Source organism: Canis lupus, chromosome 24, assembly GCF_011100685.1.
Source record: "Canis lupus familiaris isolate Mischka breed German Shepherd chromosome 24, alternate assembly UU_Cfam_GSD_1.0, whole genome shotgun sequence".
NCBI lineage: Eukaryota > Metazoa > Chordata > Mammalia > Carnivora > Canidae > Canis > Canis lupus.
This window is the reverse complement of record NC_049245.1, coordinates 28,525,076-28,549,426: the sequence shown is the minus strand read 5'-3', so window position 1 is coordinate 28,549,426 and position 24,351 is coordinate 28,525,076. Positions and strand designations below refer to the sequence as shown.

The 24,351-nt window shown below is 40.2% G+C and overlaps 2 long non-coding RNA genes across 3 annotated transcripts in view; one reads left to right on the top strand and one right to left on the bottom strand.

Moving 5' to 3' along the window:
- Positions 1 to 4,585: 4,585 nt before the first annotated feature.
- Positions 4,586 to 9,731, bottom strand: LOC119865547. The gene is made up of 3 exons (XR_005377382.1): positions 9,562 to 9,731; positions 4,977 to 5,099; positions 4,586 to 4,703 (listed from the first exon to the last, which is right to left on the bottom strand). It is a non-coding gene; the product is annotated as an uncharacterized LOC119865547 (long non-coding RNA).
- Positions 9,732 to 13,091: 3,360 nt separating this feature from the next.
- The window catches only part of LOC111092217, a 39,480-nt gene continuing 28,220 nt past the window's right edge, over positions 13,092 to 24,351 (top strand). For both annotated transcript variants that reach the window (XR_005377846.1, XR_005377847.1), the window contains exon 1: positions 13,092 to 13,162. This is a non-coding gene — a long non-coding RNA (uncharacterized LOC111092217). The remainder of the gene's footprint in view (positions 13,163 to 24,351) is intronic.

Sequence of the window (24,351 nt, the reverse complement as noted above, 5' to 3'; positions counted from 1 at the left end):
CTTGGATTCCTTATATTTATTGTACTGTTTGTCCCTCACAGTCAGGGGGTTTGTATGTTCATTTATTCAATCATTCATTCATTCATCTTTCCATAGGAACCAACATTCCTCCTTCAGAGGCCCCACCCTCCTTGCAAGACAATGGATCTTTTATGTGATGGATTCAGTGTGGGATAACCTGATCCCAAATAGCTATAACTGTAAGAGCAAAATGTGTGTCATGGGGGGGAAGAGTGCATATATTTTATAAAATGAATGAATTCTATACAATCTTTACTCAAAACTCAGCCACTGATAACCAACATTCCCCTTTTTAGGTAACTGATGAAATGTAATGTGAAACAAAAATATTCCTTAAGATTGAAACCTTGTGGTGGTGGGTGGGGGTGGGTGCTTGGGTGGCTCAGTCGGTTAAGCATCTGCCTTTGGTTCAGGTCATGATTCTGGAGTCCGAGGATCAAGCCAGGCATCCGGTTCCCCGGAGCTCTTTGGGGATTCTGCTTCTCCTTCTCCTGCTCCTCCCCTGGCTCATGGTCTCTTTCTCACTCTCTCTCAAATAAATAAATAAAATCTTCGGAGCCGAGGGTTACAACTTTCACATTAGAAGTAACAGGCCAATTTCATTTAAAATGCATGTTTTTTCAAGATGGCATCATAAAAGAATGACTTATTCATGTATATTTACCTAATTTTTTTCATAAAAACAAATAGAAGTAAATGCATGCTAGAACGAACATTTCTCGAAGACAGTCCTTCAGCATCCACTTCCAGAATAATACGGCAGTAGAATTAATGCTTGTCATCACTTATAAACTTTTTTTCACTTTGCATTTGTGTGGCTACGCATGTATAAGGTCTTTCCTTGTGAAGCAATAAATAGTAGACATTATCCATACAATGCCTACAGAAAATCAGCTCCCCAAGTGATAAGGACATGGCTACTGCCACAATTATGAATTTTTATTAAGAATCACTTTTTTAAATGACAGGGAGAACCAGAATGTGAGAGCTGTTCAAACCAAGGAGGAAGAAGGAAGACCAAATTAGAATAGATCTAGAGGGGCACCTGGGTGGCTCAGTCGGTTAAGCATCAGACTCTTGGTTTCAGCTCAGATGGTGATCTCAGGGTCCTGAGATCGAGAGTTCAGTGTCAGCTCCATGGTCAGCATGGAGTCTCTTTCCCTCTCTATCCCGCCCCCTCATGCCCTATTTCTTTCTGTCCCTCTCTCAGTCTCTCTAAAATAAATAAATATATTTTTAAAAAAATAGATGTAGAACAAGAGTTGTTTTGAACAAGATGCTCTAGCAATACAGTCTTTTAATGAAAATATTTTGTATTACATTAATAGGCTTGTTATTGCATTTTTCTCTTGCCTTCATTCTTTGAAATGACTTGAGAGAATTATGTAAAGGATATGCTTAATATACGGAAGGGTCCTGGCTGTAAACTGCAAGAATGTGGCCACTATTTTATTCAGGATCCTGGGATGCCTGTGCTGGAAAAGAAACTGGAAGAGCCTATAACTCAAGCGTTTTAGGTTTTAACTCTGGTCAGTACAAAGTCCTCATTTATTATAAGAGTGCTGAAACTGTATTTTGGCTTGATCAGAAGAGAAATGCTATCGGCTAGCAATGTCTGCTTTGGGCATGGAAATTGTGAGTGATGGTGTTCATGTTAGATATTTGCCACCTCTGAGTTAGTCCAAACCCATCCTTGTACAGATGTAAAAACCAAGGCTGGAAGATTGCTAAATAAACTGTCCCAACTCTTATAGGAGCAAAATCCTGACAAGGGCCCCATCTCCTAGTCATAAAGTGACAGATTTAAAAATGGATCCCAGACGTCTTGACTCCCAGTACTGCACCTTTTCCATTTCATATTCCTACTAAATATGCTGTTATTTTTTTCTAGTGAAAACACATTGCCAATTTTAAGTGAATGAACAGGAAAAAAAAAAAAATACAGCCAAACTTTGCTGTAAAGCAAAGAACATCTGTAGGAGCTAATCTTAAAATGAAAAAGCTGAAAATTATATCCCACTCTCTACATCACCCACTTTGAAAATGGGGAGTGGGGGCAGATAAAGGACAAAAGTCATCTCTATAGCCTGCAATAGAAGGTATTGATTTGGCAGGGCCAAGAGCATGTCAATGTTATATATGGCAGCAGACCGGATTGGTGCACAGCAGATAGTATTGTTCAATAGTAATAAATAATAATTATGTACAGGGATTGTCTCACTGATGCTCCATTTCCCTGCCTTCACAATAATCAGAATCTGGTTCTTCCAGAGACCACCCTTCACTCTTATTCTAACAAGGCCATAATTCATTCTCGGCCCATGGAAAGTACATACATCTCTTCTAAATGTGCCTTCCGCATTGGCACATAAGGTGATCATAAGTTTAATTAAAGGTCACGACAGCATCCTGGCCTCTCTGGTCGTCCTCATTCCTATTGTTCCTAGCCCGCCGCCTTGGAGCTGGGCTCTTGGAGCATCCAAGGATAAGAGCCCGGGAGTTGCCATGTTTGTGTTCTGGTTCCCTATCTCACTGGGGGAAAAAAGACTTTCGACAGGCTTTCTTCATGGACATTGGGTCAAGGCTTAAATCACCACTCAGGTTTCACGTTTTCTTTGAAGAACAGCAATCCCATCTTCTATCAAAACATTTAACAGAATTGTTAAAAAGTCAAAGTAGAACTCAATGAGGACAGTTCAGTGAAAATGCCTCAGGGTGGGCCAGCACACAATGATTAACACCCCCTCACCCCCTCACTCCCCACCAAAAGACGAAGAGTGCTCGAGTTTCAAAAGTATTATCAAATATAGCACACCTGCAATAGAGCAGGGCTTCAGCAGACACATGCCTGAAATCTCAGGTGTCCTCATAAATGGAGCTTTTCATATGGAAAAAAAAAGGTTTTGTGTCAGATGGCCTAGCTTCTGGCCTCGTCTATGTTTCTATGGATTTATGAATTACAAGGCATTTCTTTTTTCTCACCTAAAGAGGGGGATAAAAATAGTTATCTCACAAGACTGGTGAGAATAAAATAAGAATACTACCTTTAAGCAACTTGTAAGTACATCTTATACAAAAATGCGGAATGATTTTTCATTGTGTTGATTGCGTGTAAATTGCATTAACATTAATAGGACTGGTAACTGTTTAAAATGAGATGTTCTCATGATGTTGCAAAAGGTGCTACAGTTTGCCAAAAGGCAAGCTTGGCAACCAGACTTTCCTATTCCCATATTCCTAGTCAATATGAAAACTTGAAGCAACAAAAACTAAAATCCAGGAGAGGGTATGATGGGGAAAGGGAGACAGGCCCTTGGCCGGTCTGAAAACGCTTTCCCCAGGGGAATAGCAGCTTTCTCACGAGACAGGTGTGGTTGTACAATCTAACTCCAAAATTACTGCTCACCCCTGAAGAGCAAGCCTTGAATGCATGAGGCTAGCTAGGGAGTGTTCAGGAGCCCAAATATGGGGTGCTGAGGGGGGAGCAAGCAGGAGTGGGGGAGCAGCAGGAGATGGAGAGTCAGCAGATCAATAGAAACACTTTAGGATAATGGCCACAGCTGCAGAGGAGGAGCGGGGCAGGACTGCAGGCAGCTCCATCACTGCCAGCAAAGGCCCATTTGCAGGAACAAAGGGCTTCATCTGTCCTGTCAGGCCCAAGACCTCACTCAGCAGCTGCAACTGCACGACGCCCCTCATTGTGCCAGACTAGCTGCCGGCTACCTGCTGGCTTTGCCCTGTGCCAGTCTCAGAGTTCTTTTCTAGAAGAATATGGAAAGGGGAATGTGCTGAGTTGGCAAAGCATGTGGATACCAGGGACGGATCAGGGAGGGAGGGGCCCACATACTGGGTCTGCCCGGCCAGGAAACTGGCATGGAGGGTAGGATTCAGGGGTGTCTGCTTGCAGGAAAAGAGAGCCCCCACTTTAGCCGATGGCTACAAACTCCTCTCCAGGCAACCTTTTGATGGAGCTACTTTTAAAAAGTGGAAAAACTGACCGGTTTGTTCTTCAGTCTTTGTTCCTTTCCCAAGTCCATCTGTAGAGAGTGTGCCAGAAAGGAAAACCAGTTCCATCCGGCATGGGAAAAAGAGAGAGGGCAAAGCCAGAGGCCTGGTGGCTCCATGTGCTGCAGGACATGCCAAGTGGGCAGCAAAGTGCCAACCTTTTAGGATAATCTTGACTAAGTAAGTAGCTAATAGTTCTGAATCATGAGCCATGAACCTGGCATGGGGGCCCTGTGTTAGCATGTTTGGCATCGTCCTATGAAAGGAAGAAACAGTTTGCCAGTTTGGGGTGATGTGATTTGTCTGAGGGCACATTCATTTGTAAGTGGCAAGAGCTGAGCCTCAAAACTAATCAAGTCTGGCCAACGATGTAGCTTGTGCTTCAGACTATCACCCTATACCAGTCATAGTGGGTTTGGGCACTTGGCACATACCACAGGGTAATACTCGGTGAGTCTGCTCCCTCCTAAGATGTGACCAATGAATGTGTCTTCTTTTATTAGTCAGGCTGCTCTAGAAAAACAGAACCAATAGGATATACAGAGATATGTAAAAAGAGATTTATTCTGAGGGATTGGCTCACATAATTATAGAGGCTCTGAAGTCTGATGGTTTGCTATCTGCAAGCTGGAGGCCCAGGAGAGCCGATGGTGTAACTTCCAGTCAAATCCAAAAGCCTGTGAACCACAGTTATCCGGTGGTGAAAGTTCTGGTCTGAGACCTAAGGTCCAAGGAGCAGCTGCACCAACATCCAAGGTCAAGAGGGGATGGATGTCCCAGGTCAAGCAGAGGATGAGTTTGCTCTTCCTCTGCCTTTTTGTTCTATTCAGGCCCTTAAAAGAACTGATGAGACCCACCCACATGGAAGGCAGTCTTCTATACTCTACCAACTCAAAGGCTAATCTCTTCCAGAAACACCCTCCCAGACACACCCAGAAAGAATGTTTCACCTGCTCTTTAGGCATCCCGTTACCCCAGTCACAGTGACAGGTAAAATTGAGCCATCACAACTCTCAGAGTGCTACTGGAGTGAACTTCTTGGTTGTGGCTTTTGAAGATTGTCATAGAGATTGCTGGAAAAGATGTCATTGATCAAAAGTAAATGACTGTATTAGAGGAATTCATAGCCTGGGCCCAGGCATGTAGGGAAGATGTTGTGGAATAATTAGACAAGATCGCTCATATTACGAGGTGTTGGTGAAGCATCTATCCTGTGCTGAGTAACTTACATCAAGTGGGACATGTAATCTTCACAACAATCCCTCTGAAGTAGATAGTCATACAGACGAGGAAACAGTTTTGTGCCATTTAGTTATAGAAAATCTTCCAGCTGATGAGTATTGTGGCCAAAATTCAAATGTTAAGGCAGCCTAAGAGCCCATGCTTTTAGCCACTATGTCTTACCACTCATTATGGCTCAATGCATTTCTCCTCTTGGTTATGGGTGTACCTGGCAGGTATATATTGTTAAAAAAAAAAAAAAAAGAGAGAGAGAGAAGAGAAGGGAAAAAAACTGGGTTATCTAAAAAACAAAAGGCTAGAAAGTCTCTCTTCCATGTGAAATTCTTTAGTGTTACTTTGGACCATTGGAATGGAGGACCAACCTTTCAACACTTTTCCTCAAGAAATCTTTTGTTGAACTAGATGTGTTCTAAGGACTTATGGCATAATGATGATTATGCTAAGGACTGAGGTAAGATAACCCAAAAAGTCCTAGGGTGTGTCTTCAGAGGGCTCACAGTCTAGCAGGAGTATTAAGAAATACTTTCAAGGGGCACCCAGGTGGCTCAGTCAGTTAAGCATCTGCCTTTGGCTCAGGTCATGATCCTGGAGTCCTGGGGTTGAGTCCCTTATCAGGCTCCCCACTCAGCAGGGAGCCTGCTTCTCCCTCTCCCTCTGCCATTCCCCCTGCTTGTGCTCTTTCTCTCACTGTGTCAAATAAATAAATAAAATCTTTTTAAAAAAATAAATACTTGTAACACAAGTTGAATAATAGAGATGTACACAGTGTTCTATGAGAATACACGGATTTTCATCCACTGACTATATCCATGGGAGTAAGGGAAGCCTTCACGGAGGAAGTGACAAAATCCATGAGTATTAATATGTGAGTTGGAGTTTCCCAATACACAGATCAGGAGAAGGGCATTCTACAAAAAATGACATGTGTACAGGATTTTGAAATGCAAAGAGATTTCTAGCTTCTGCTTAGAATGTAAAAAACCAAAAAGAAGATTGCTTCCACTTGACAAACTTGAAAAAGCTGAATATTCTACAGATCCATAATTTTCCTCGAATCCACCAAAGATCTGAGGTCACAGAGAAAACAACAAGTCAGAAAGCTCAGTAAAGGCAGGTGCCTCCATGGAAAGACGCTCACCAGTTAGGCTGGAGCAGCGCACGGGAGGTATATGGGGCTGCCATACAAAGAGGTAAGAAGCTAAACTCTTGATAAAGTGCTCAAGACTGAGAGAGAACTAGCCTAAGAATGTGCATGCCCAGTACCCATGCAGTGTGCCCAAGGGGAGTTTGCACTCCCTCACAGGATGTCTTCCATGGGCCTCCCTGGATGTTAACAAGAAGGAAGAGGGCCCAGCAGGAATCTAGAGAAAACCTCCATCTTACATGCCTGGGGAAGGAAGGAGATACTGCTGTCAGAAAGAAAAGAAACCCTATCAGAGATTGCATTCCTAGGCTGCCATAACAAAGGACTACTGATGAGGTGGCTTCATAACACAATTTTTTTTCTCATAGTTCTGCAGGCTGGAAGTGCAAGATCAAGGTATCATCTGGGTTGGAGAGAAAGGGATCTATTCAGACCTTTCTCCTTGGCTTGCAGGTGGTCACTTCCTCCCTCTGCCTTCACATCATCTTCTGTGTGTGTGTGTGTCTATGTCTAAATTTCCTCCTTTTATAAGGACATATTGGATTAAAACCAACCCTAATGACCCCATTTTAACAGGATTACTTCTGTAAGTATCCTATCTCAAAACAAGGTCAACATTCTGAGGTACTGGGTATTAGGACTTCAACATATGAATTTTGGGGAGGATATAATTCAACCCCAGCCACATCCCCATGAACCAGTCTTACAGCATCAGGGGCAAAAGACTTTGTTCAGATGATGAAACAAGCCACATCTTAGAAGAAAATACTTGCTAAACACTTATCTAATAAAGAACTTATAACTAGAATAAATAAAGAGCTCTCAAAATTCAAGAAGATAACTTTTTAAAAGGGCAAAAAGATTTGAGCAGGTATTTTACAAAAGATACGCCAATGGCAAATAAGGACACACAATGATGATCAATATCATTAGTTATTAGGGAAAAGCAAATTAAGATACCACGCTTACTAGCTTGGGATCAGGGGAGGGGAGACAATACTAACTCTAATAACACTATTACTAGAACTTAAATTTTGCTGAGAGGAATTTAGAATGGCACACCCACTCTGGAAATAAACATTTTCTTGTAAAATTCAATGAATGATATGCTTACCTTATAGCTCAGCAATCTCCATCCTGACTACACAAGTGAAACGAAAGCATAATTTTACACAGAACAAAAGGAAAACGTGTCTAGTGGCTTTATTCATAATCACTCTCCCCCAAATCCAAATACCCTTCAATGGGTGAATGGACAGACAAGCTATAGAACTTACATAAAATGGAACACTACTCATCAATAAAATGAATCAGCTACTGATATGTGCAGCAACTCGAACAAAACTCAAATGCATCATACTACACAAGAGAAGCCAGATTCAAAAACTACAAAAACGTCTGGAAATTTCAAAACTATAGGGACAGAAAACAGAGCTGTGGTCATCATGCGCATAAGGCAGGGGAAGGCATTGACTGCCAGGAGCACGAGGACATTGCTTGGAGTGATGAAATTGCTCTGTATCTTGGTTGTGGTGGTGGTTGCATAGGGGTTTGCACTATAAAAGATGGATTTTACTGCATGTGGAATGTATCCCAATTAAAAAATACTTAAAAAAAAAACAAATCCAAAGATACGTGCGTGTGGATTATCATGTTGAAGCATTAGACATTTGGAGGGGTGCAGATCTGCAGTGTAGGAGTAAGGGAGGTGATAAAGGTGGGGAGGGTGTTGACAGGGAATGACCCTCCTACACTTGTCCTTATCGTCACTAAGGACGGCTCTCAGCTGTAAAACGTTTAAATGAATAGGAGTAATCAATCTTCATTTGAGGAGAATGGTTTTGCAATGGATTTGACTATGAAAAGTAAATATCTGAAATTCTGTAAGTTTCCAACTTACCAGAGCAACAACTATAAAACAACTATAAAAGCTATAGTAGATGGTATGCACAACAGAAGTAGGCATATATTTTTATGTGTACAGTTCTATGTTATACCAAACCAAAATCAACCCACTTGATAACTATATTAGTTGTTCAAAACTTAGTGTTCTTATTTATAGATACCAGATTTGGTTTTCAGTCTTCCCTACCAGTCTTCTCTGCTTCAAAATCCTTCAAACAGGCCTTTCATAATGGAGCTTAGAGAGTGATGATCTATGTTCTCATTATGAACATGGTTATTATATTTGAAGATCTGATCACGTCTCTCTATTGCCATCGTATTGATCATTCACTTCCCCATATCATCTATAAGAGATTCTATTATATGCCTATTGACACACTGTGCTCAATGTCAAATTTTCTAAGATTCTCTTCACTTCTCTGTTAGTATTAATCTCCGTGTTCTTGATTTATTTCTTGGGCCTAGCTTCTGCTTAGCTAATTCAATTTTCCACGCTGTCAATTCTACTTGTTAATGCTTCCAGTGATTATTTTAATTGTTTCATACAATTTTCGTTCTCTTCCACTGTTTTCCCTCGATCTCTTCTTGCTTAATAGAAGTGATATCTCAATTTCTATCTTAGAGAATGAGTCATAGCACACTTCTATAATCCAGAAATTCATGTGTTGAATTTAAATTTTATTTCAAGCTCACGTTTCTTCAGAGCTCCTAATAATTTGGAGCCCAAGGGACCTATGTTCCAATGTTAGTTCCGCCTTTTACTAGCTGTGAAGATTTCGAGAAGGTAAACTCTTTGCATTTTAATTCTGTTTTAGTAGATGCTGTTGATGCTCAATCCCCATATTCCCTTAGGCCACCAGAGTTCCCAGCTTTACACCAAAAGTGCCTAATTTTTTTCATCTTCTCTGTCTGAGGTCTTTCTGCAGGTCACCAGAGCTTGCTCGGCCACACTCAGCCTCAATGCAGCAGTGCGTGGTGAAGTGAGAGAATTAACACCCCAGGGCAAGCTCCAACTGACGGCAGATGGGAGGCACTCATCTGGAGTGGGATAATTCTGAGATACATTCTACAGTTTCTCAGAGGCTCTTAAACAGATTATGGGCTTTTTTACTTTCTTTGTCTTCCTTTCTCCATGTCCATGCCTATAAATTCTAGAATCATCTTCCAAGTATACTATCTGCACCCAAGCTTTTGCCTCAGGATCATGAAGGAACCGAAATTAAGATACACATCTGCTTCCTAACCTGTTCTCTGAGGCTCCTCTAGTTGGCTGCAGAGAAATTATTTTTCTTCCTTGGTCTGTCCATCTTTCCCGTAGAACTCCAGATGCCACTGTCTGTGGTATTCAAGCCGTCCATTTCAAAATATTTGGTAATTGTCTGAGACTAGATAGTAAGGTCCTGAAATTTCTAGACTAAGAATCATGCTCTGCCCAGCTCACCCAATGGCAGGAAGAGATAGGTGATGAGCTCATAATCTGATAATACAACATCCTCTTTTCACTTAAGGAGCTCCTTCTTCTCTCTTATCCCTCAATTAAATATGCTTATATAAATCTCTTTAGAATTTCAAGTGGATGACACTCGTCTCCCTTTGTAAAGTGAGAATCAGAATATCCACAAATTGTACCATGCCAAAGAGACCCCTTTAGTTATTTTATTTGTTTTCTCCTTGATGAGAATCGCCCTTGACAATCTGTGTGGATATACATGTTGTGCATGGAATGACAGAGACAAGAATAAAGAACCTGAGGTGAAAGTCCCCTACTTTCTTTCTCTGCTCCCAGAATGGGGGGACTGGGTTAAGAAGGTACAAGTTAATGTTTCCAGGACACATTAATTAAGGGGTTTGTGAAATATCCCATAAATTCTACTTGATCTGAGAGGTCAGATTTCCTCTGGACAGAGTAGTACTGGGATTCGGATTCTATCTTGATATATTTTCTCCCAAAAGGAACTTGTCTTCTTTTTCTATGGCTGGGGAATTCCTGAGACTCATAGTAGGTGGCTGATGAGATTTATGGATTCAACAACCTCCAGCCCCTGGTTTTTTACTACTATAGTGGAGTGAGGGAGAGTGATGGGGCCCTCATCCCAGCTTGATCTCATTTTTTGATCATTTAAAGATGTATATGTACCGACTATTCTAGACTAGATTCAAACTCAACTCTGTTCATGACAAAGGATTCCAGAAAAGTAATAATAATATTGTCCAAAGATTTCTATTGGTTACCAGAATTGCCCTTGAGTTTATATTGTTTTGCATATGTGCTCACTGCAGGAAGCGCTTTGTGTCTTTTTCTCTCTGAAGAGAGCTCACCTTTGACACTTATCACATGCCCACTGTGGGTCAGGCATTGTGTTGTGTGCTTTAGGAAAATTATCTGATTTAATCTTCACAGCAACTCTGAGGAGTAAATGTCTTTTCTCCCATTTTAACAGATGCTAAACAGACTTTAAAGTTGAAGTAGCAGAGTTAGAATCTATATTTAATTCCTCTTGCTGCAAAATTCATGCCTTATATACCACACCATGTTCTTTTGTAGGAAGACTTCGGGTCTGCTTTAAGGAGTTCACTGGCAGGACCCTGACTAAATCCCATATTCCCAAATTTTCATTTGGTCAGTCTTAAACTCAGCTTCTCTTGACCCGTAGTATGGAGATACTTAATGAACCATTACAGCCAAAACCTTGCGAGCTCATAGCTGCTCTGGAATTCCTTCTATGACTGCCAGGTTCTGTGGTATCCTCTCCATTCACTGGCTCAACACTGGGATAGGGAATAGGAATCAAATGGGATACAGGAAATAAAATACCTTCTCTCATGCTCTTTTCCATTTGATTTCCTTCTTCACTTTGTAGATTGTTCTGTTGATTGGTCTATAAAGAAAATGTGCCAAAATTTTCTTGGAAAATTATCTCCCTTGTACCAGATCTGGAGAAGCCAAGGAGGTAACTGCCATGTCACAGATGTCAACAGCAACTCCCTGTTTCACTTTCTAAAAGATGAATTCTCAAAGGCTTTGAAAAATGTCTGTTTATTACTAAAGAGTCTCCCAAATGATGCTGGCAAGTACTCATCACATTATCTGACCCCTTCCTCTAAGGAGCTGGAGTATCATTGGTTTTGATCCTAGGGATTGTAACTTCAGGGATTGTGCTAAACTTTAGAAATAATTACCATTTTCTTTTCATGTGTTTGGGTATATATTTTCTGGATAAAAGGTCCAAATTTGTCTTAACTTTCTTAAGGAGGCTATGGCAGAGGCTGCTAAAGATTTTGCAAATCTATTTCCCTTTCTTTTTAGACACACAGATAGATTATATCTCTAGTCTTCCATGTAGCTGCAGCCATGAGATTGAGTTCCATTCAATGGAATTTGGGCAAATGATGCACACCTCTTTCAGCCTCACTTATAACACTTGTATGAATTTTTCCATTCTCTTTATTTCCTCATCTTGTGAGTGCATGTCGATACTAAAGGGTACTCTTGATATTCACATCTTAAAGATAAAAAAAATCCATGGCAAGTTGGGATGCTGAGTAACTGGCTTTAGTTCCTTCATCAGTTGAACTTGATGTGGATAGTAAATGCACATGTCTTGATAGACTACTGAGTGTTTATCAGTTATAGTGGCCAGCATTATTGTAATGCTGACCCAAAAGAGGTAAGAATGAATGCTAGGTTTCTTTATGTCTTTAGATTTCATAATGCTCTACAACTATGACTGGGTTCCCTAAAAGTTCAATCCTTCCATCTAGGCTTTTTTTTTTTTAATAATTATTTTTATTTATTTATTTATGATAGTCACAGAGAGAGAGAGAGAGAGAGGCAGAGACACAGGCAGAGGGAGAAGCAGGCCCCATGCACCGAGAGCCTGATGTGGGATTCAATCCCGGGTCTCCAGGATCGCGCCCTGGGCCAAAGGCAGGCGCCAAACCACTGCGCCACCCAGGGATCCCCATCTAGGCTTTTGACCCATAGATAAAAGCTGGCCAAGATCACCTAATTGATTTGGGAGGAGCTTGGGTTCCTAGTTAAGTCTTCTAATTCCTACATTCTTGTCATTTTACTTCCTACTTCCCTATTGTTTCAAAGAAAAACCAGAAGAAAAACTACTGACCATCAGAAGAGATAGGTATTTCAGCTTAACAAAAATTCTTAAGGAATTTCCAGGAATTCGTAAGGATGGCTTTCCTCATGGTCAAGATTAATAAGGTAGGAGTTAAATCTGTTTTGTTTGCTTATAGTCACATCCATAAGGATTTGGCTGTGTGCATAATAGTATAGGTACTCAATAAGCGCATGTTGGGTAAAATTTTTGTTTGCGTATGGGGATATCTGGATATGTTAGAGGAGAATTGGCTCCAATTGGTTGGGTCTGAGTCTCATATGGCTGGAAAGACATTGACACGCACTTCTAAAACACAAAGGAATATCACCATCCCCTCTATTCTCATGCTGGAGTGCTCACAATGTATCTGCAAGCCCTGCCACAGAACAACTGGTGCAGGAAGGACAGGGCATCATTCAATGCCCATCATTTTTCCTGAACATCACTCATGTGGTCAAGAGCAGTAGGGAGGAGGGACATGAAAGGCGCTGAGGGCAGAAAGTTGGAAAAATAAATTAGAGAAGTAGACAGGCAAGGAAAAGAAAAAATAAAAACAAAGACTTCATTAAGTCTATACATCCCCACAGGCTCCTTCAGTATGGTCTAGGGCAAGATGCAGAGGTTGCCACAGGAACCGTTGTGACAACAGCCTAAAATGCCTCTTCTCTTGTCAAACACAGCTGCCTGAGCACTCACCTGACACCTGGTGTGATAGTGCTCAGGCAAGTAGGTAAGTGAATATGTAGTCTGGCTGGAACTACAGGAATCTGCAAAAACATGGCAGGAGGTAATGTTGGGGTAAAAGATCAGGGCCAGAGGTCAGAGGGCCTTGAGTGGGAAGGCAAATAACTTCAAATTAGCAGTTCATGGAGGATAAAGTTTTCCTACTTCTAGCCTCATAGTGTCTCAGAGTTCATGTTCTCTAGATCTCTTATGGCCAGAAAGTTCTCTGTTCTCCTTCATGGATCTCAGGGACCACAATGGGACCTTCATAGCAAGTCTGGCCTGATGGTCAGCCCCAAACTAAAAGAGAAACATCAAAATGTGTTCTTGAGTGTCTGGATAATTTTGTAGCCTGACATCATCTTTTTCACTTTAAATGTCCACCATTCTGATGATCTCCCAAAAAATCATAATCCCAGGACTTGACTTTTGTTTTCTCAGAAACACCAGAACACACAGCCACTGCACACTGAAGTGCGATGCCTTATTATAGTCATTTGACTGGGGGACATGAGTTACAGGAGCAGACATTCTAGTGGGACAATCATGGGAACTGTAGCAAGGACTGAGAGAAACCTACCTGTCTAATACGAGAGACTGCACAACATAGTGGACAAAGATGGGGAAACCATCTACAGAGGGCTTGAAATGAGGCTCTTTGGTTGTATCTTTATAGCAAGTTATATATGTCCTTTGCACCAGTTATTTTGTTTTTCCAAGCCTCCATTCTATATTAACAATGAAAACAATGTAGGAAAATAATAATAAGAATGATAACAAAATTTAGTGGAAACTATCTATATACCTAGCCCTGTTCTAAGAGCACTGCATGCATAATATAATTTGATCTTCCCAGTGATAATATGTTAGGCATTACTATTATGCCCTTAGTAGTTAGGTCCAATTTTATTTCTCTAATAGTATCTTATACCACAAATCTATTGTGAGATTTAGATAAACTTATCTAAAGATAAAACGTCATTTTAATAACAATAAATCATACTTTGGATATTACTACTCCTCTACTCGATTACATCTATCACCTATCAATATCTGCCTTGACTTTCCACTGCACCAGGGCATCTACTATGTTACCCAAGCATATTTTAAACAATGATATTAAAACACCTAAGAGCATTATTGTTAATCATTGCATATATGCCTTTCCCATGGTTGTGAATTCCACCAGTTTATTGAACAGCAATATTTTATATACCTTTACACTTCTACTAACTAGAATACCTTATGTGTTCTATAAAAGTCTGAGAAGATCTGAATATAGTTAATCATATATTAGATATTTACTATATATCAGGCACTATACCAAGAACTTTAAATACATTTTCTAATATAATCCTTACTATAATACTATGCATTCTCACAATTGAGCATGCATTGGAATCACATGGAGGACTTGTTAAAATACAGAACTCTGAGCCCCCGTGTCCAGAATTTATGATTTAGTAAATCTGGAGTGGGGACCTAAGAATTTACACTTCTAATAATCTACCAGGTGATACTGATGTTGCTGGTCCAGGGACCACAATGAGTATCATTGCTAAAGTTACCATTTGCATTTTAGAGATAAAAAAAAGTAAATCTCAAATTGTTGACTAACTAGCTATATTGGTTTCCAAAGATGGCTGTAACAAAGTGCCATAGACTGAGTGGCTTGCATAACAGAGATCAATTGTGACATAATTCTGGTGACTAGAAGTCCAAGATCAAGGTATTGGCAGGGTTGTTCCCTTCTGAGGGCTGTGAGGAAAGGGTCTGTTTCAGGCACCTCCCCTAGATCCTGGTGGATTATGGACAGTCTTTGGTATTCCTTGGCTTGGAGAACCATCATCCTAATCTCTTCTTTGATGTCCACCTGGTCTCCTCCCTCTCTGCATGTCTATGCCCACATTTCCCCTTTCTATAAAGAACACCAGTCATATTGAATTAATGCCTAGCCTAATGACTTCATAATTACTTGATTACTTATGCAAAGATTCTATCTCCAAATAAAGCTATATTCTTAGGTACTGAGGGTTAGGACTTTGACAGATGAATTTTGAGGGAACACAGTTCAACCATGATACCAGCTTAATCCCAAGGTTGCATGGCCAGTAAATATTAGAGGTAAGATTGAAACCCAAGACTGTATGATTCCAGAGCCACATTTGTAATCGTTTGTAATCATTTCACTGATTTGACTCCTTGGTGAATGAAATAAGTGACTAAATATACAAGTGGAAAGAAGTTCCTCAAGAACAAAGTTGTTGTTGAGGAAAAGTAATTAAAGCCCTGCTTTTATGTCAAGTGACAACCAAAGACTCTCCTGATGCCCTGCAAAGCACAGGAGACACTCTTGAACTCCGACATTCTGATTGATCTAATGAATGATAAAGGAGTGCAGACAGACCTGACTGTCTCTAGGGTACACTGCCATTCAAAGTGTCCCAGTCAAGAAATTTGACTTTTCTGTCTTGTTTTTTGAATAACACAGGATGTTCAGGGCCTCAAATTAAAGTTTCCATTTGTCACTGACTTTCTTAGATCTTCCTTCATCTAATTATAAGGGACATCTGGCCATTTCACATAGGCCTGGTACAATGTAAAGGTAGTGTCTTTTTTTTTTTTTTTTTTCTCCTGGGACAGCTATGCAAGGTTCTCAGGGCTGGGAGTGGAATGGCAATGGGAGGGGGAGGGGAGTAGGGTGGGGAAAGAGCCAGCTAGGTCAAACAGCATGGTTGCATTTTCTCCCTGACTCTTGAAGGCTGAGATTTGTGGATAACATAAAAGGTTACAGCCCCTCTTTGGAAGCCACAAATAACCCTGCTTGGGCCATGACAGCTCAGCAGCCCTTGGCGTGCCATTACACATTTCTGCCTGGGATTCCAGCAGTGCATTCGAGCAGCTGGGCCCAAAGTGCGGTCTCCACAGAGCGTGTCCTAGGAGCTGTGGGTCGCTGGGGAGCCGTTCCCTCCTATGACTCAATGCCCAGAGACAGAGCTCAATCTAATGAAATTACATACTTTCTCGAGTGATTAATAAACATGGTCTATTTCTCCATATGGGATGAATATTCTTAAGAGAAAGGAATGTGCATTTGTGGGAGTGCACTCATGTATGGCTCTTCCTCCACCTCCACATAGCAATGGCTAAAACTCCAAGACCTTGGCATAGAGACCCTAAGCAAGACTCTTTAAAAATAGAGGTAACCCCTTGCCCCCAACACGCATGCGCAAAAGAGCACGTTAAACCTGGTGAAATCTGAATAGTTCTGAACTCAAGTTAATGGTATTACATTATGGCAGTTTCTTGATTTGGATGCCACTGTGCTTGTGTGCATTATTATTATTAGGGGAAGCTGGGTGAAGGGTATACGGGAATGCAGCAGTATTTTTGCAGCTTCTCATGAGTCTTAAACTACTTTAAAAATGATTTGCACAGTGAGAAAGGGCAATGACAACAGAAGCAACAACAATCACATAGAGTTTCAAATACTCTACTGACTAAACATCATCATATTCATAGACTGCATGGTACAAAGCATTCATTAAGGCATTATGATAATTTCCAAGTCATATGTTGATTTTGAGAAATTTCTTGCATAGTTTTTCGTTGGGTGTGGATCTCTAGCTAATGGTGTCTCTCTCTGAGCCATGATTTGACATAGGAAAATGGTATAAAAAGTGTCCACTGACTTTCCCATGCAGGTTATTGATGTCCAGCACTTCAGTGCATCCAGAGAGCGTGTCCTAGGAGCTGTGGGTCGCTGAGTGGGGCCCAGTGTGGTATGTCAGCACTTGCATATGCTCCAAACCTACAGTGCCTGGACTTTGCACGCAATGCCATTGCCAATCTGGGTTTATCTGTAGCAACAGACAAAGATCATACGCCCTTAGGCTGCTGTCATCTTGCTGTCATTAGGAACCCAGTGGGTTTGTCCAATATCCATGCTCACTTGCCTTCAGGACCTGGTTTCATGGCCACTGCTGTCACGACATCATTGGATACTTTCAGAATCATTAAATAGAAAATTCTCTTTATCAAATGATATTATACATGGTGCAGAAGCCTCTTCTTGCGTCTGCTGAATTAATAATTACACTCAAAGTTTTCTACTATCCTAGATATTCTTTTATTCAACATCTTGATAATCATTTAAATGATTCTGTGTCAGAAAACCTATTTAACTATTATCATTGGGACATATCATAATTGAACTTATGAGTGCATATTAGAAATAATATAAATTAATCATATAGTTTCTCACAGTTACTATAAAGTACTTATTAACTAAAATGAAAGTATTTCATGATTTTGCCAAATGGTGCATTTAAATAAGTCCATATCAGCTGAATATCAGCTCTACTTGAATCTAGTACATGGTTCTTTAAGGCTGGTGGGCTCTCAGTCACAAGAAATGTTCATGAAGAAAATATCCAGACACTTTCAAGGGAGATAATTGAAAAAACAGATCTGTTTGCATAAATGTCTGTTAAATCCATGAGTCAATAAATCAATGGATAAATGTATGTTTAAGAATACCTTAAGTTTCTTCTGACCATGCAGTACATGGATTCTAGCTCCTCTATTCATAGAGGCAGGAATTTAGCCATAAACTTTACAGATAAGACTCCTGTGGAGTTTTCATTTCAGTAAGCTAAGGAGAGGGAAAAGAGGAGGGAATAATATAATTTCAGATACTCATAAAAGCTATGAAGGAAAATAGAACTAACATAATAAAAGCGTGGCAGATTGTTCTAAATAAAATTTTTTCAGGTAATTTGTGTTTGTTTGTTTTAAACAACATTTCAGAGTACATAATTCCAAAGATATGTGGTCTTAGATTTTAGCCACTCTGACAGGTGTAAGGTGATATCTCGTTGTGGTTTTGATTTGCATTTCCCTGATGATGATGAATGATGATGAGCATCTTTTCATGTGTCTGTTAGCCATCTGAGTGCCTTCTTTGGAAAAATGTCTATTCAGATCCTCTGTCCATTTTTAATCATATTATTTATTTTTTGGTGTTGAGTTTTAGAAGTTCTTTATATATTTTGGACATAAAATGAAAAACACAAAAAATAACAAGTGTTGGTGGGGACATAGAAAAAAAGGATACCTTATGCCCTGTTGGTGGGAATGCAAATAGGTGTAGCCACTGAAGGAAACAGTATAGAGTTTCCTCAGAAAATTAAAAATAGAATTTCCATATGATCCAGCAATTCTATAATGGACACTTACCCAAAGAAAATGGAAACATTTTTTCAAAAAGATATGTTATTGCAGCATTATTTACAATAGCCAAAATATAGAAGTAACCCAAGTGTCCAGTGATAAATAAATGGATAAAGAAAATATGGTGTGTGTGTGTGTGTGTGTGTGCATCTCTCTATATATAATGGACTATTACTCAGCCATAAAAAGAATGAGATCTTGGCATCTGAAACGTGAGTGGACTTAGAAGCTATTATAATAGCTCAGTGAAATAAGTCAATCAGAGAAAGTTAGTAATTATATGATTTCACCCATATGTGGAATTTAAGAAATAGAATAGACAAAGAAAAAAAAGAGACAAACGAAGAAATCAGACTTAAATACAGAGAACAAACCAGTGGTGGGTGGGGTGAGTGGTGAAAGAGGTAAAGGGGATGAAGAGCACACATCTTGATGATCATTGAGTAATGTATAGAATTATTGAATCATTATATTGCACACTTGAAACTAATATAACACTGTGTGTTAATTATACTTTCACTTAAAAAAAATTGTCTTATTCCCAACACAATGGGATGGCCAAACCTTGCTTTTGCTACTTTTTCTATGGTGAAACTACCCTATGGACTTTTCTTTCAGCATATTGGGAATATGCTTCTTACTGTCCTAAATGTCAGGGAGATTGTGCTCCTTGAGTTTGGATGAGTCTTATGAAAAAGACAATTGAGTCCTGTGTGGTGTTAGACCATGTACCCTAGAAAACAGCCTGACACAGAGCTTATGTGCTAGTGCTTTGCTAGGAGAAGTAGTGCCAGGAGAGTAGGGTAGTACTTTAATACACTGTTCAAAGCATTATGAGAAAACACATCTGGTTGCTGGTTACTACAGATCCTTAGATAGGCCATAAACATCTGCCATTCCTTGGAATAGTCCATTGGATAAAGAAAGGGGCTGGCATTTATGGGCCACTCCCTCTTGTCTCCTACTTCTCTTAAGTTTTCCCCACAGGATACTCACAGCTTATGCCTCAGAGTTGTATGATCTGGCCCCACTGGGCATAGAGAAAATGAACTCCTGTGTTCAGTGATGGGGAACTGCATCTCAGGTAGGAAGATAGAGGAGCCATAGCCTTTCCAGTGCGAGCCCTATTGGCCCGGGGCTCTCACTGTGGAAGGTTTAGTGGAGGTCATCTCAAAAATCCAGCCACCCTTGTCAGGGAGGCCTAGGCCAATGACAGTGCCAGGAATGAGAATGGCAGGTGGAGTTTCCCATCAAGCAAATGAAATAGAGCTCAGCAAGCAGGGCAGGCCAAATGAATTTGGGAGGAGACATATATCAGATCCCATAAACTGATCATAATTTGTGATGATTGAACTAGTTTTGGAGTTAGTTTCCAGAAAGGAGCCTTAGGATGTGTTGAACAATGAAAGTCTAATATATTATTTTCTCAAGGTGATTGTTTTGAGGATAATGTTCTCGTATATAAGTTCTATATGTTTATTACAAACAACTCTATCATTATTTTATATTCTTTTCATCTATTTCGAATGCTTCTCCATACAAACCAACTTCTATTGAAATATGTTTAATATTATAGAAGATAGGGTGAACTGGACCTCTACATGTGCTATTAACCTTACACTGTTTAAGAGGGTGTGGTGAAATGTTTAGTCTAATCTACTTCGGTGTTCAGAGGCCAATCTGGTATCGTTGGTGTATGTTTCCATTGAATTCAGTTAGCACAGATGTTTTATTTCCACCCAAACCTTGAAAAAAAAACTGAGACTCAGAATGTAAAGACAAACATCTAGATACCATTATTGGTAATTGGGTGCTTCTGAACACTGGAGATTTTTAGCACCTGACATTGAGCATAAGTGAAGTAAGCAAGGAATAAAAGCTGTCTATTTTTAAATCTCCATCAGCTGTGAAGCTCTGTGATAGTTAATTTTCTGTGTCAACTTGACTGGGCTACAGAATGCCAGAGTAGCTGGTAAAACATTATTTATGGGTGTGTCTGTGAGGGTGTTTCAGGAAGAGATTAGCCTTTCAATTGGGAAACTGAGCAAAGCAGATGGCTCTCTCCAATGTGGTGGGCGTCATCTACTCCCTTGAGGGAGCAAATAAAACAAAAAGGCAGAAGAAGGATGAATTCGCTCTCTCTCTGCTTGAACTGAGACAGCCTCCATCTTCTCTGGCCCTAAAACATCGGCACACCTGGTTCTCAGGTTTTCAGACTCACATCCAGACTTAACACCATCAGTCCCCTGATTCTCAGGCCTTTGGACTTGGACTGAATTACTCACTATCAGCTTCTCTGGTTCTCCAGCTTATAGACAGCAGATCATGGGACTTCTTGGCTTTCATAACCACGTAAGCCAATTTGTTTAAGTCTTCAGAGATATATCTCTGCATATGCTGTATGGTGCATATGCTATATGGTTCTGTTTCTCTGGAGAATGCTGACTAATAGAAGCTCATATCCACTTGCACATAAATATCACACAGTGAAGCTAATCCCTGACTTGGATTGTCTAGCCAGATGCATGCCCAGCCAAAACTGTTAAGGAACCCTCCTAATGAGCCCACAATCCTCTCTCATCCTGGCTTATCTCTCAACCTCTTACCTGCCCCTCCACTATCAACCATGTGCTCCCTGGCTTAATCCCAGCCCTGACCCCACCAGCCTGTCCCATCCATCCCATTCCTTCATGTCCACAAACATGTTAGTTATACCACAGCTCAAACCTCCTATTAAAATGATAGTTTCCAACTATCACTGTTCATTTAACATTTAACCCACCAATGGATTTTTTTGAAATACTGATTTCCAAGCCCCACACAAAATGAAATCAAAATTTTCAAGAGTAGAACCAGGATACTTTATTTTTATTTTTCAAACGACCATAGATGATTCTGAAGAGCGGACATGGTGGTGAGCCACTGAGTTAGAGCATGAGATTTGTGCTCCTTCATGTAGCTCCCACAACTGCTTCAACCTCTTTCCTTTTTGCCCTGCCTCTTCTTCCCTTACTATCCACCTGCTGTTCTGGATACTAACCTTCCTCGTTGATAATTGCTCCCAAGCTCTCATTTCTATCTAGTTCACTTGATACTTTGACCTTAGAGTTGGTTATGTCATGACAGCTAGAATCTCAGAATTAGATAGCACCCAGGAGATTCCCTAATCTTACCATCCTCTCAACTGGAATGTTTTTATAGCCTCCCTACCAGAGCTTTTTCACCTGGGGTCTGTAAACTTCAGTGGAAAATATTACACCTTCGTTTTCCTCCTATTATGACTGTAAGCAATGATTACAGTTGTATTGCTCATTATCTTGAACTTAATCACCAATATCTATTACAGATAGCTCATATCAATGTAATGATCACAGCTGTCTTAACATCTTATGTATTCTCCTTATGGCCTCAAAATGAAAATTATTTGATCCCATGATAGATATTGTTATTTAATGTTAATAAGGAAACTCACACAGTACTGTATTTCCAATACTTTTAACATTTTCATCTTTTTTAAGATAAACGCTTTTCCTTATAAATCTATGTATTTTTACTTCATGTATTTAACAATGGTGTTCTCCCCAGTGAGATACCACTACACACGCACCAAAATGGCAAAAGAACTAAAAAATAAATAAAAGATTAAAAACGTCAAATGCTAACAAATATACAGAGTGATCAGAAATCTCCTATGTTGCTAGTGAGGATATGAAATGGTACAACCATTGGGCAATATCTACTGCTTTATTATATAATTAAATATCACCTACCCTATTTATTTCTGCATGATAAATGAAATATATGCCAGCAAGAAGACTTGCACAGTATATTCATTGCAGCTGTACTCAAAGTTGTTTAAAAAAAAACAACACAGGCTGGAGAAAGCCCAGGTGTCCATCAACAGAAAAGTAATGAATAATCCATGGCTTATTCACACAGTGGGGCACTACTCAGGAGTAATAGTAAAAATAAATGAACTACTGATGCATGTAGTATCAGCATGACTGAATCTCAAAACACACTGAGTGAAAGCTTTACCCCAAAGAGTACATATTGTATGTTCCATTTATATGAAGCTCTAGAACAGGCAAAGCTAATCTGTGGTAGAAAACTAAATCAGAATGGAGGTTGCCCCTCATGGTGTGGAGAAGGGAATGGCTGGGAAGGAGTGAGGGCATTGCTTCTTTCACTGATTAGAGCTTTGAAACTCACCTTTGTTGGTGCATGTGCCAATGCTTCTTTTTTTTGTTGTTGTTGTTGCTGAGTAGTATTCCTTGTATGAATATTCCACCAACTTTTTATCAAGTCTTCCACTGATGGACACCTCAGCTATTATGCTTTGGGCACCATGGGGGTGCTGTTATAAAAATTCATGGATACATTTGTTTTAGGACCTAGAGATCCTCACCTTTTGAAGATGACTTGATGCTTTCCTTCCTGATTAGGCTTCCTGCTTAAGCATCCTCAGGAGCCCTATCGACAGCACAGCCCTCTTTCAGAAGCTTAGCCTTGGTACCCCTGCATTGTGTCTTTAGGAGTGAAGGAGCATGTATTGTTGATGACGTTCTTAAATCAGTTAAGAGGACAGCTGGAAACAGCTCCTTGTCAGCCTCCACTACTGACTAGAGCTGACTTAATGAGTTGCTGGTACCTGCTGGGTCTTTCTCAAATCCTTTTCTACACACATTCCATTTAAACTTTAGCTGTCTTCAATTCTGATCTATTTAACATTTTCTTTTATATAGTTTCAGCTACCCAAAGACAAGTTCACTTTTAGGAAATGGGCATCATCCTTAACTGGAACCCAGAGTCCATTCTCTGGCCACCCTCCTATGGAGTCTATTGCTGCCCTTACCTGACCTCTAGTGTTGCAATGCTATATTACTCTTCCAGGATATCAGACCCTCCAGATCCAACTGACCTCTATATACCTCTAACTCTAATGATTGACATCTGATCACCTGTCGTTCATTGACACTCCGTTTAGTTTCCGGTGCCTAGCCCCCAACCCATTATGCAAGCCTGACTAATGACTTAAAAATGTACTGATTGAGACCCTTATAAAACCTCTCCATGTGGCCTTGGAGCACCACAAGTGACTTGACAGGGAAGGAGCAATATGGAGTCCTTCACATCTGCTCTAAACTTCTCAAAATTTCAGGGATGCCTGGGTGGCTCAGCAGTTGAGCATCTGCCTTTGGCTCAGGTTGTGATCCCAGTCCAAGGATTGAGTCCCGCATCAGGCTCCCTGTGAGTAGCCTGCTTTTCCCTCTGCCTGTGTCTCTGTCTGTCTCTCTCTCTGTCTGTCTCTCATGAATAAATAAATAAAATCTTTTTTAAAAAGTTTTAAAAATTAAACTTCTCAAAATTTCATTCTTCAATTCTTACTTGAAACAAATGTTTCACACACACAAAAAGATAATTGTCCTCTTGAGAGCTCCCTTCCGAACGTCATCTCTCGTACTTTAAAATGATGTTTCCTTAATAACTGTCTCTAAGTTTTCTTATGTTCCAAATTAAGAGTTTTCCTATAAGAAGGAGTGGTAGATAGATGAAAGAGAAAATATGCTTACTGGATGCCTTCTGTGTGCGAGTTTCCATGTTCCATTTAACAGTAAGTAGGATATATGGGTTAAGAGTTTTGTTCACTGCTAGTGACAAAGACTTAGAATAAAGAATATATATGAGATTGAAGACCATGTCTCTCTCAGGTAAAGAAGTTCATAGGTAGGCAATCTAGGACAGGTATAACTACCCCACAGACTCATCGGAGACCCTACACAACTTCTATCTTAACCCCTACCATCTTAACATGCAGCTTCTACTCTCCAAAATGGCTGCTGGGGCTTCATCTATCACCATAGCATTCCAGACAACAGGAATGAAGCACAGGGAGGCACCTTCCAGCTGTGTCAGCTCTCTTTAAGAAGCCACTACATCATCTTTTGGTGTATTCTCTTTAGG